Consider the following 13,875-nt stretch of genomic DNA (forward strand, 5'->3'; position numbering starts at 1 on the left):
ACATGACAGAAGTTTGATTCCGGAAACCTGTGACCTGGGAACATGACATCTGTTTAGATTGTGGAATACTGTGCCCTGGGAAGCTGATTGAGGCTTGGTTCTGGAAACCTGTAGACTGGGAATATGACTGAGGATTTATTCTGGAACCATGTTGCCTGGGAATATAACTGAGGATTGATTCTGGAACCCTGTTTCCTGGGAACATGACTGAGGTTTGATGGTTGAACCCTGTGGCCTGGCAACATGACAGTGGTTTGATTGTGGAACCCTCAGGCTTGGGAACATGATTGAGGCTTGATGGTGGAACCCTGTGGCCTGGCCACAGGAATGAGGTTTGATGGTGGAACCCTGTGGCCTGGGAACATGACATCGGTTTGGATTCTAGTACCCTGTTGCCTGGGAACATGAAATCGGTTTGATTCTGGAAACCTGTGGCCTGGGAATATGACTGAGGTTTGATGGTGGTACCCTATGGCCTGGCAACATGACATCGGTTGGATTCTGGATCCCTGTGGCCTGGGAACATGACTGAGGTTTGATTGTGGAACCCTGTGGCCTGCCAACATGACTGAGGTTTGATTCTTGAACAATGTGTCCTGGGAATATGACTGAGGCTTGATTCTAGAACCCTGTTGCCTGAGAACTTGACTGAGGTTTGATGGCAGAAACCTGTGGACTGGCAATATGACTGAGATTTGATTGTGGAACCCTGTGCCCTGGAAATATGACTGAGGCCTGGTACTGGAAACCCATGGCCTGGGAACTTGACATTTGTTTGATTCTTGAACCCTGTGTCCTGGGAACATGATTGAGGTATGATGGAGGAACCCTGTGGCCTGGGAACATGACTGAGGTTTGATGGTGGTACCCTATGGCCTGGCAAGAGGACTGAGGTTTGATTCTGGATCCCTGTGACCTTGGAACATGACTGAGGCGTGATTCTGGAAACCTGTGACCTGGGAACATGACATCTGTTTAGATTGTGGAATACTGTGCCCTGGGAACCTGACTGAGGCTTGGTTCTGGAAACCTGTGGACTGGGAAGATGACTGAGGTTTTATTCAGGAACACTGTCGCCTGGGAACATAACTGAGGATTGATTCTGGAACCCTGTGGCCTGGGAACATGACATCGGTTGGATTCTGGAACCCTGTGTCATGGGAACATGACTGAGGCGTGATTCTGGAAACCTGTGACCTGGGAACATGACATCTGTTTAGATTGTGGAATACTGTGCCCTGGGAAGCTGATTGAGGCTTGGTTCTGGAAACCTGTAGACTGGGAACATGACTGAGGTTTTATTCTGGATCCCTGTTGCCTGGGAATATAACTGAGGATTGATTCTGGAACCCTGTTTCCTGGGAACATGACTGAGGTTTGATGGTTGAACCCTGTGGCCTGGCAACATGACAGTGGTTTGATTGTGAAACCCTCAGGCTTGGGAACATGATTGAGGCTTGATGGTGGAACCCTGTGGCCTGGCCACAGGAATGAGTTTTGATGGTGGAACCCTGTGGCCTGGGAACATGACATCGGTTTGGATTCTAGTACCCTGTTGCCCGGGAACATGAAATCGGTTTGATTCTGGAAACCTGTGGCCTGGGAATATGACTGAGGTTTGATGGTGGTACCCTATGGCCTGGCAACATGTCATCGGTTGGATTCTGGATCCCTGTGGCCTGGGAACATGACTGAGGTTTGATTGTGGAACCCTGTGGCCTGCCAACATGACTGAGGTTTGATTCTTGAACAATGTGTCCTGGGAATATGACTGAGGCTTGATTCTAGAACGCTGTTGCCTGAGAACTTGACTGAGGTTTGATGGCAGAAACCTGTGGACTGGCAATATGAGTGAGATTTGATTGTGGAACCCTGTGCCCTGGAAATATGACTGAGGCCTGGTACTGGAAACCCATGGCCTGGGAACTTGACATTTGTTTGATTCTTGAACCCTGTGTCCTGGGAACATGATTGAGGTATGATGGAGGAACCCTGTGGCCTGGGAACATGACTGAGGTTTGATGGTGGTACCCTATGGCCTGGCAAGAGGACTGAGGTTTGATTCTGGATCCCTGTGACCTTGGAACATGACTGAGGCGTGATTCTGGAAACCTGTGACCTGGGAATATGACATCTGTTTAGATTGTGGAATACTGTGCCCTGGGAACCTGACTGAGGCTTGGTTCTGGAAACCTGTGGACTGGGAACATGACTGAGGTTTTATTCAGGAACAGTGTCGCCTGGGAACATAACTGAGGATTGATTCTGGAACCCTGTGGCCTGGGAACATGACATCGGTTGGATTCTGGAACCCTGTGTCATGGGAACATGACTGAGGCGTGATTCTGGAAACCTGTGACCTGGGAACATGACATCTGTTTAGATTGTGGAATACTGTGCCCTGGGAAACTGACTGAGGCTTGGTTCTGGAACCCTGTGGACTGGGAACATGACTGAGGTTTTATTCTGGATCCCTGTAGCCTGGGAACATAACTGAGGATTGATTCTGGAACCCTGTTGCCTGGGAACATGACATCGGTTGGATTCTGGAACCTTGTGGCATGGGAACATGACTAAGGTTTGATTGTGGAACCCTCTGGACTGGGAACATGACTGTGGATTGATTCTGAAACCCTGTGGCATGGGAACATGACTGATCCTTGATGGTGGAACCGTGGCCTGGCAACAGGACTGAGGTTTGATTGTGTAACCCTCTGGCGTGGGAATAAGACTGAGGTTTAATTATGGAACCCTGTGGCCTGGGAATATGAGTGAGGATTGATTCTGGAACGCTGTGGCCTGGGACCATGACTGGGGTTTTATTTCTGAAACCTGTGTCGAGGGAACATGACTGAGGGGTTATTCTGGATCCCTGTGTCCTGGGAACATAACTGAGGTTTGATTCTGGAACCATGTGGCCTGGGAATATGACTGAGGTTTGATTCTGGAAACCATTGGCCTGGGAACATGACTAATGTTAGATTGTGGAATCCTGTGTCCTGGGAACATGACATCGGTTTGGAATCTGGTACCCTGTTGCCTGGGAACATGAAATCGCTTTGATTCTGGAAACCTGTGGTCTGGGAATAAGACTGAGGTTTGATGGTGGTACCCTATGGCCTGTCAACATGACTGAGGTGGGATTCTGGATCCCTGTGGCCTTGGAACATGACTGAGACGTGATTCTGGAAACCGGTGGCCTGGGAACATGACATCTGTTTAGATTGTGGAATACTGTGCCCTGGGAACCTGACTGAGGCTTCGTTCTGGAACCCTGTGGACTGGGAACATGACTGAGGTTTTATTCTGGAACCCTGTAGCCTGGGAACAAACTGAGGATTGATTCTTGAACCCTGTGGCCTGGGAACATGACATCTGTGGATTCTGGAACCTTGTGGCCTGGGAACATGAGAACGGTTTGATTCTGGAACCCTGTTGCCTGGGAACATGTCTGAGCTTTGATGGTGGAAACCTATGACCTGGCCACATGACTGAGGTTTATTTCTGGAACCCTGTTCCCTGGGAACATGACTGAGGTTTGATTCTGGACACCTTTGTCCTGGGAACATGACTGAGCTTTGATTGTTGAACCCTGTGGCCTGGCAAGATGACTTAGGTTTGATTGTGGAACACTCTGGCCTGGGAACATGACTGAGACTTGATGGTGGAACTGTGGCCTGGCAACAGGACTGAGGTTTGATTGTGGAACCCTTTGGCCTGGGAATATGAGTGAGGCTTAATTCTGGAACTCTGTGGCCTGAGAACATGACTGGGGTTTTATTTTTGAAACCTGTGTACAGGGAACATGACTGCGGGTTTATTCTGGAACCCTGTCTCGTGGTAACATGACTGAGGTTTGTGTCTGGAACCCTGTTCCCTGGGAACATGACAGAAGTTTGATTCTGGAAACCTGTGACCTGGGAACATGACATCTGTTTAGATTGTGGAATACTGTGCCCTGGGAAGATGATTGAGGCTTGGTTCTGGAAACCTGTGGACTGGGAACATGACTGAGGATTTATTCTGGAACCCTATTACCTGGGAATTTAACTGAGGATTGATTCTGGAACCCTGTTTCCTGGGAACATGACTGAGGTTTGATGGTTGGACCCTGTGGCCTGGCAACATGACAGTGGTTTGATTGTGGAACCCTCAGGCTTGGGAACATGATTGAGGCTTGATGGTGGAACCCTGTGGCCTGGCCACAGGAATGAGGTTTGATGGTGGAACCCTGTGGCCTGGGAACATGACATCGGTTTGGATTCTAGTACCCTGTTGCCCGGGAACATGAAATCGGTTTGATTCTGGAAACCTGTGGCCTGGGAATATGACTGAGGTTTGATGGTGGTACCCTATGGCCTGGCAACATGACATCGGTTGGATTCTGGATCCCTGTGGCCTGGGAACATGACTGAGGTTTGATTGTGGAACCCTGTGGCCTGCCAACATGACTGAGGTTTGATTCTTGAACAATGTGTCCTGGGAATATGACTGAGGCTTGATTCTAGAACCCTGTTGCCTGAGAACTTGACTGAGGTTTGATGGCAGAAACCTGTGGACTGGCAATATGACTGAGATTTGATTGTGGAACCCTGTGCCCTGGAAATATGACTGAGGCCTGGTACTGGAAACCCATGGCCTGGGAACTTGACATTTGTTTGATTCTTGAACCCTGTGTCCTGGGAACATGATTGAGGTATGATGGAGGAACCCTGTGGCCTGGGAACATGACTGAGGTTTGATGGTGGTACCCTATGGCCTGGCAAGAGGACTGAGGTTTGATTCTGGATCCCTGTGACCTTGGAACATGACTGAGGCGTGATTCTGGAAACCTGTGACCTGGGAACATGACATCTGTTTAGATTGTGGAATACTGTGCCCTGGGAACCTGACTGAGGCTTGGTTCTGGAAACCTGTGGACTGGGAACATGACTGAGGTTTTATTCAGGAACAGTGTCGCCTGGGAACATAACTGAGGATTGATTCTGGAACCCTGTGGCCTGGGAACATGACATCGGTTGGATTCTGGAACCCTGTGTCATGGGAACATGACTGAGGCGTGATTCTGGAAACCTGTGACCTGGGAACATGACATCTGTTTAGATTGTGGAATACTGTGCCCTGGGAAACTGACTGAGGCTTGGTTCTGGAACCCTGTGGACTGGGAACATGACTGAGGTTTTATTCTGGATCCCTGTACCCTGGGAACATAACTGAGGATTGATTCTGGAACCCTGTTGCCTGGGAACATGACATCGGTTGGATTCTGGAACCTTGTGGCATGGGAACATGACTAAGGTTTGATTGTGGAACCCTCTGGACTGGGAACATGACTGTGGTTTGATTCTGAAACCCTGTGGCATGGGAACATGACTGATCCTTGATGGTGGAACCGTGGCCTGGCAACAGGACTGAGGTTTGATTGTGGAACCCTCTGGCCTGGGAATAAGCCTGAGGTTTAATTGTGGAACCCTGTGGCCTGGGAATATGAGTGAGGATTGATTCTGGAACCCTGTGGCCTGGGAACATGACTGGGGTTTTATTTCTGAAACCTGTGTCGAGGGAACATGACTGAGGGGTTATTCTGGAACCCTGTAGCCTGGGAACAAACTGAGGATTGATTCTTGAACCCTGAGGCCTGGGAACATGACATCTGTGGATTCTGGAACCCTGTGGCCTGGGAACATGTCTGAGGTTTGATGGTGGAAACCTATGGCCTGGCAATATGACTGAGGTTTATTTCTGGAACCCTGTTCCCTGGGAACATGACTGAGGTTTGATTGTTGAACCCTGTGGCCTGGCAAGATGACTTAGGTTTGATTGTGGAACACTCTGGCCTGGGAACATGACTGAGACTTGATGGTGGAACTGTGGCCTGGCAACAGGACTGAGGTTTGATTGTGGAACCCTTTGGCCTGGGGATATGAGTGAGGCTTAATTCTGGAACCCTGTGGCCTGAGAACATGACTGGGGTTTTATTTTTGAAACCTGTGTACAGGGAACATGACTGCGGTTTTATTCTGGAACCCTGTCTCCTGGTAACATGACTGAGGTTTGTTTCTGGAACCCTGTTCCCTGGGAACATGACAGAAGTTTGATTCTGGAAACCTGTGACCTGGGAACATGACATCTGTTTAGATTGTGGAATACTGTGCCCTGGGAAGCTGATTGAGGCTTGGTTCTGGAAACCTGTAGACTGGGAATATGACTGAGGATTTATTCTGGAACCCTGTTGCCTGGGAATATAACTGAGGATTGATTCTGGAACCCTGTTTCCTGGGAACATGACTGAGGTTTGATGGTTGGACCCTGTGGCCTGGCAACATGACAGTGGTTTGATTGTGGAACCCTCAGGCTTGGGAACATGATTGAGGCTTGATGGTGGAACCCTGTGGCCTGGCCATAGGAATGAGGTTTGATGGTGGAACCCTGTGGCCTGGGAACATGACATCGGTTTGGATTCTAGTACCCTGTTGCCTGCGAACATGAAATCGGTTTGATTCTGGAAACCTGTGGCCTGGGAATATGACTGAGGTTTGATGGTGGTACCCTATGGCCTGGCAACATGACATCGGTTGGATTCTGGATCCCTGTGGCCTGGGAACATGACTGAGGTTTGATTGTAGAACCCTGTGGCCTGCCAACATGACTGAGGTTTGATTCTTGAACAATGTGTCCTGGGAATATGACTGAGGCTTGATTCTAGAACCCTGTTGCCTGAGAACTTGACTGAGGTTTGATGGCAGAAACCTGTGGACTGGCAATATGACTGAGATTTGATTGTGGAACCCTGTGCCCTGAAAATATGACTGAGGCCTGGTACTGGAAACCCATGGCCTGGGAACTTGACCTTTGTTTGATTCTTGAACCCTGTGTCCTGGGAACATGATTGAGGTATGATGGAGGAACCCTGTGGCCTGGGAACATGACTGAGGTTTGATGGTGGTACCCTATGGCCTGGCAAGAGGACTGAGGTTTGATTCTGGATCCCTGTGACCTTGGAACATAACTGAGGCGTGATTCTGGAAACCTGTGACCTGGGAACATGACATCTGTTTAGATTGTGGAATAGTGTGCCCTGGAAACCTGACTGAGGCTTGGTTCTGGAACCCTGTGGACTGGGAACATGACTGAGGTTTTATTCAGGAACACTGTCGCCTGGGAACATAACTGAGGATTGATTCTGGAACCCTGTGGCCTGGGAACATGACATCGGTTGGATTCTGGAACCCTGTGTCATGGGAACATGACTGAGGCGTGATTGTAGAAACCTGTGACCTGGGAACATGACATCTGTTTAGATTGTGGAATACTGTGCCCTGGGAAACTGACTGAGGCTTGGATCTGGAACCCTGTGGACTGGGAATATGACTGAGGTTTTATTCTGGATCCCTGTAGCCTGGGAACATAACTGAGGATTGATTCTGGAACCCTGTTGCCTGGGAACATGACATCGGTTGGATTCTGGAACCTTGTGGCATGGGAACATGACTAAGGTTTGATTGTGGAACCCTCTGGACTGGGAACATGACTGTGGTTTGATTCTGAAACCCTGTGGCATGGGAACATGACTGATCCTTGATGGTAGAACCGTGGCCTGGCAACAGGACTGAGGTTTCATTGTGGAACCCTCTGGCCTGGGAATAAGACTGATGTTTAATTGTGGAACCCTGTGGCCTGGGAACATGACTGGGGTTTTATTTCTGAAACCTGTGTCGAGGGAACATGACTGAGGGGTTATTCTGGAACCCTGTGTCCTGGGAACATAACTGAGGTTTGATTCTGGAACCATGTGTCCTGGGAATATGACTGAGGTTTGATTCTGGAAACCATTGGCCTGGGAACATGACTAATGTTAGATTGTGGAATCCTGTGTCCTGGGAACATGACATCGGTTTGGATTCTGGTACCCTGTTGCCTGGGAACATGAAATCGCTTTGAGTCTGGAAACCTGTGGTCTGGGAATAAGACTGAGGTTTGATGGTGGTACCCTATGGCCTGTCAACATGACTGAGGTGGGATTTTGGATCCCTGTGGCCTTGGAACATGACTGAGACGTGATTCTGGAAACCTGTGGCCTGGGAACATGACATCTGTTTAGATTGTGGAATACTGTGCCCTGGGAAGCTGACTGAGGCTTGGTTCTGGAACCCTGTGGACTGGGAACATGACTGAGGTTTTATTCTGGAACCCTGTAGCCTGGGAACCTAACTGATGATTCATTCTGGAACCCTGTGGCCTGGAAACATGACATCAGTGGATTTTGGAAACCTGTGGCCTGGGAACATGACTGAGGTTTGATTGTGGAACCCTGTGGCCTGGGACCATGTTTGAGGTTTGATGGTGGTAACGTGTGGCCTGGCAACATGACTGAGGTTTGTTTCTGGAACCCTGTTCCCTGGGAACATGACTGAAGTTTGATTCTGGACACCTTTGTCCTGGGAACATGACTGAGATTTGATTGTGGAACCCTGTGGCCTGCCAACATGACTGAGGTTTGATTCTTGAACAATGTGTCCTGGGAATATGACTGAGGCTTGATTCTAGAACCCTGTTGTCTGAGAACTTGAATGTGGTTTGATCGCAGAAACCTGTGGACTGGCAACCTGACTGACGTTTGATTGTGGAACCCTGTGCCCTGGAAACATGACTGTGGCCTGGTACTGGAAACCCATGGCCTGGGAACTTGACATTGGTTTGATTGGAACCCTGTGTCCTGGGAACATGATTGAGGTTTGATTCTGGAAACCATTGGTCTGGGAACATGACTGATGTTAGACTGTGGAATGCTGTGGCATGGGAACATGACTGAGGTTTGATGGAGGAACCCGGTGGCCTGGGAACTTGACTCTGATTTGATCGCAGAAACCTGTGCACTGGCAACATGACTGAGGTTTGATGGTGGAACCCTGTGCACTGGGAACATGACTGCGGCCTGATACTGGAACCCCGTGTCCTGGGAACATGACATTGGTTTGACTCTGGAACCCTGTTTCCAGGGAACATGACTGAGGTTTGATGGTTGACCCCTGTGGCCTGGTAACATGACAGAGGTTTGATTGTGGAACCCTCAGGCTTGGGAACATGACTGAGGCTTGATGGTGGAAGCCTGTGGCCTGGCAACAGGACTGAGTTTTGATGGTGGAATCCTGTGGCCTGGCAAGATGACTTAGGTTTGATTGTGGAACACTCTGGCCTGGGAACATGACTGAGGCTTGATGGTGGAACCGTGGCCTGGCAACAGGACTGCGGTGTGATTGTGGAACCCTCTGGCCTGGGAATATGAGTGAGGCTTGATTCTGGAACCCTGTGTCCTGGGAACATGACTGAGGTTTGATTGTGGAATCTTCAGGTTTTGGAACGTGACTGAGGCTTGATGGTGGAAACCTGTGGCCTGGGAATATGACTGAGGTTTGATTCTGGAAACCTGTGGCCTGGGAAATTGACTTAGTTTTGATTCTGGAACCATGTGGCCTGGGAAAATGACTGAGGTATGATTCTGGAACGATGTGGCCTGGGAATATGACTGAGGTTTGATTCTCCAAACCTGTGACCTGGGAACATGACTGAGGTTTGTTGCTGGAACCCTGTGCACTGGGAAGATGACTGAGGCCTGATACTGGAACCCCGTGGCCTGGGAACATGATATTGGTTTCATTCTGGAACCCTGTTTCCTGGGAACATGAAATCGCTTTGATTCTGGAAACCTGTGGTCTGGGAATAAGACTGAGGTTGGATGGTGGTACCCTATGGCCTGGCAACATGACTGAGGTGGGATTCTGGATCCCTGTGGCCTTGGAACATGACTGAGGCGTGATTCTGGAAACCTGTGGCCTGGGAACATGACATCTGTTTAGATTGTGGAATACTGTGCCCTGGGAAGCTGACTGAGGCTTGGTTCTGGAACCCTGTGGACTGGGAACATGACTGAGGTTTTATTCTGGAACCCTGTAGCCTGGGAACAAACTGAGGATTGATTCTTGAACCCTGTGGCCTGGGAACATGACATCTGTGGATTCTGGAACCCTGTGGCCTGGGAACATGTCTGAGGTTTGATGGTGGAAACCTATGGCCTGGCAACATGACTGAGGTTTATTTCTGGAACCCTGTTCCCTGGGAACATGACTGAGGTTTGATTGTTGAACCCTGTGGCCTGGCAAGATGACTTAGGTTTGATTGTGGAACACTCTGGCCTGGGAACATGACTGAGACTTGATGGTGGAACTGTGGCCTGGCAACAGGACTGAGGTTTGATTGTGGAACCGTTTGGCCTGGGAATATGAGTGAGGCTTAATTCTGGAACCCTGTGGCCTGGGAACATGACTGGGGTTTTATTTCTGAAACCTGTGTCCAGGGAACATGACTGAGGGGTTATTCTCGAACCCTGTGTCCTGGGAACATAACTGAGGTTTGATTCTGGAACCATGTGGCCTAGGAATATGACTGAGGTTTGATTCTGGAAACCATTGGCCTGGGAACATGACTAATGTTAGATTGTGGAATCCTGTGGCCTGGGAACATGACATCGGTTTGGATTCTGGTACCCTGTTGCCTGGGAATATGAAATCGCTTTGAGTCTGGAAACCTGTGGTCTGGGAATAAGACTGAGGTTTGATGGTGGTACCCTATGGCCTGTCAACATGACTGAGGTGGGATTTTGGATCCCTGTGGCCTTGGAACATGACTGAGACGTGATTCTGGAAACCTGTGGCCTGGGAACATGACATCTGTTTAGATTGTGGAATACTGTGCCCTGGGAAGCTGACTGAGGCTTGGTTCTGGAACCCTGTGGACTGGGAACATGACTGAGGTTTGATTCTGGAACCCTGTAGCCTGGGAACCTAACTGAGGATTCATTCTGGAACCCTGTGGCCTGGAAACATGACATCAGTGGATTTTGGAAACCTGTGGCCTGGGAACATGACTGAGGTTTGATTGTGGAACCCTGTGGCCTGCCAACATGACTGCGGTTTGATTCTTGAACTATGTGTCCTGGGAATATGACTGAGGATTGATTCTAGAACGCTGTTGCCTGAGAACTTGACTGAGGTTTGATGGCAGAAACCTGTGGACTGGCAATATGACTGAGATTTGATTGTGGAACCCTGTGCCCTGGAAATATGACTGAGGCCTGGTACTGGAAACCCATGGCCTGGGAACTTGACATTTGTTTGATTCTTGAACCCTGTGTCCTGGGAACATGATTGAGGTATGATGGAGGAACCCTGTGGCCTGGGAACATGACTGAGGTTTGATGGTGGTACCCTATGGCCTGGCAACAGGACTGAGGTTTGATTGTGGATCCGTGTGACCTTGGAACATAACTGAGGCGTGATTCTGGAAACCTGTGATCTGGGAACATGACATCTGTTTAGATTGTGGAATACTGTGCCCTGGGAACCTGACTGAGGCTTGGTTCTGGAACCCTGTGGACTGGGAACATGACTGAGGTTTTATTCTGGAACCCTGTAGCCTGGGAACAAACTGAGGATTGATTCTTGAACCCTGTGGCCTGGGAACATGACATCGGTGGATTCTGGAACCCTGTGGCCTGGGAACATGAGAACGGTTTGATTCTGGAACCCTGCTGCCTGGGAACATGTCTGAGGTTTGATGGGGGAAACCTGTGGCCTGGCAACATGACTGAGGTTTATTTCTGGAACCCTGTTCCCTGGGAACATGACTGAGGTTTGATTGTTGAACCCTGTGGCCTGGCAAGATGACTTAGGTTTGATTGTGGAACACTCTGGCCTGGGAACATGACTGAGACTTGATGGTGGAACTGTGGCCTGGCAACAGGACTGAGGTTTGATTGTAGAACCCTTTGGCCTGGGAATATGAGTGAGGCTTAATTCTGGAACCCTGTGGCCTGAGAACATGACTGGGGTTTTATTTTTGAAACCTGTGTACAGGGAACATGACTGCGGGTTTATTCTGGAACCCTGTCTCCTGGTAACATGACTGAGGTTTGTTTCTGTAAACCTGTTCCCTGGGAACATGACTGAAGTTTGATTCTGGAAACCTGTGACCTGGGAACATGACATCTGTTTAGATTGTGGAATACTGTGCCCTGGGAAACTGACTGAGGCTTGGTTCTGGAACCCTGTGGACTGGGAACATGACTGAGGTTTTATTCTGGATCCCTGTAGCCTGGGAACATAACTGAGGATTGATTCTGGAACCCTGTTGCCTGGGAACATGACATCGGTTGGATTCTGGAACCTTGTGGCATGGGAACATGACTAAGGTTTGATTGTGGAACCCTCTGGACTGGGAACATGACTGTGGTTTGATTCTGAAACCCTGTGGCATGGGAACATGACTGATCCTTGATGGTGGAACCGTGGCCTGGCAACAGGACTGAGGTTTGATTGTGGAACCCTCTGGCGTGGGAATAAGACTGAGGTTTAATTGTGGAACCCTGTGGCCTGGGAATATGAGTGAGGATTGATTCTGGAACCCTGTAGCCTGGGAACATGACTGGGGTTTTATTTCTGAAACCTGTGTCGAGGGAATATGACTGAGGGGTTATTCTGGAACCCTGTGTCCTGGGAACATAACTGAGGTTTGATTCTGGAACCATGTGTCCTGGGAATATGACTGAGGTTTGATTCTGGAAACCATTGGCTTGGGAACATGACTAATGTTAGATTGTGGAATCCTGTGTCCTGGGAACATGACATCGGTTTGGATTCTGGTACCCTGTTGCCTGGGAACATGAAATCGCTTTGAGTCTGGAAACCTGTGGTCTGGGAATAAGACTGAGGTTTGATGGTGGTACCCTATGGCCTGTCAACATGACTGAGGTGGGATTTTGGATCCCTGTGGCCTTGGAACATGACTGAGACGTGATTCTGGAAACCTGTGGCCTGGGAACATGACATCTGTTTAGATTGTGGAATACTGTGCCCTGGGAAGCTGACTGAGGCTTGGTTCTGGAACCCTGTGGACTGGGAACATGACTGAGGTTTTATTCTGGAACCCTGTAGCCTGGGAACCTAACTGATGATTCATTCTGGAACCCTGTGGCCTGGAAACATGACATCAGTGGATTTTGGAACACTGTAGCCTGGGAACCTAACTGATGATTCATTCTGGAACCCTGTGGCCTGGAAACATGACATCAGTGGATTTTGGAAACCTGTGGCCTGGGAACATGACTGAGGTTTGATTGTGGAACCCTGTGGCCTGGGACCATGTTTGAGGTTTGATGGTGGTAACGTGTGGCCTGGCAACATGACTGAGGTTTGTTTCTGGAACCCTGTTCCCTGGGAACATGACTGAAGTTTGATTCTGGACACCTTTGTCCTGGGAACATGACTGAGATTTGATTGTGGAACCCTGTGGCCTGCCAACATGACTGAGGTTTGATTCTTGAACAATGTGTCCTGGGAATATGACTGAGGCTTGATTCTAGAACCCTGTTGTCTGAGAACTTGAATGTGGTTTGATCGCAGAAACCTGTGGACTGGCAACCTGACTGAGGTTTGATTGTGGAACCCTGTGCCCTGGAAACATGACTGTGGCCTGGTACTGGAAACCCATGGCCTGGGAACTTGACATTGGTTTGATTGGAACCCTGTGTCCTGGGAACATGATTGAGGTTTGATTCTGGAAACCATTGGTCTGGGAACATGACTGATGTTAGACTGTGGAATGCTGTGGCATGGGAACATGACTGAGGTTTGATGGAGGAACCCGGTGGCCTGGGAACTTGACTCTGATTTGATCGCAGAAACCTGTGCACTGGCAACATGACTGAGGTTTGATGGTGGAACCCTGTGCACTGGGAACATGACTGCGGCCTGATACTGGAACCCCGTGTCCTGGGAACATGACATTGGTTTGACTCTGGAACCCTGTTTCCAGGGAACA

The 13,875-nt window shown here is 49.3% G+C and overlaps 1 long non-coding RNA gene across 1 annotated transcript; it reads right to left on the reverse strand.

Moving 5' to 3' along the window:
• Positions 1-1,202: 1,202 nt before the first annotated feature.
• On the reverse strand, positions 1,203-11,662 carry LOC309618450. The gene is made up of 3 exons (XR_014238491.1): positions 11,513-11,662; positions 7,153-7,198; positions 1,203-1,311 (listed from the first exon to the last, which is right to left on the reverse strand). It is a non-coding gene; the product is annotated as an uncharacterized lncRNA (long non-coding RNA).
• Between the last annotated feature and the right edge of the window lie 2,213 nt (positions 11,663-13,875).

Source organism: Balaenoptera borealis (assembly GCF_965194805.1).
Source record: "Balaenoptera borealis genome assembly, chromosome: 20".
NCBI lineage: Eukaryota > Metazoa > Chordata > Mammalia > Artiodactyla > Balaenopteridae > Balaenoptera > Balaenoptera borealis.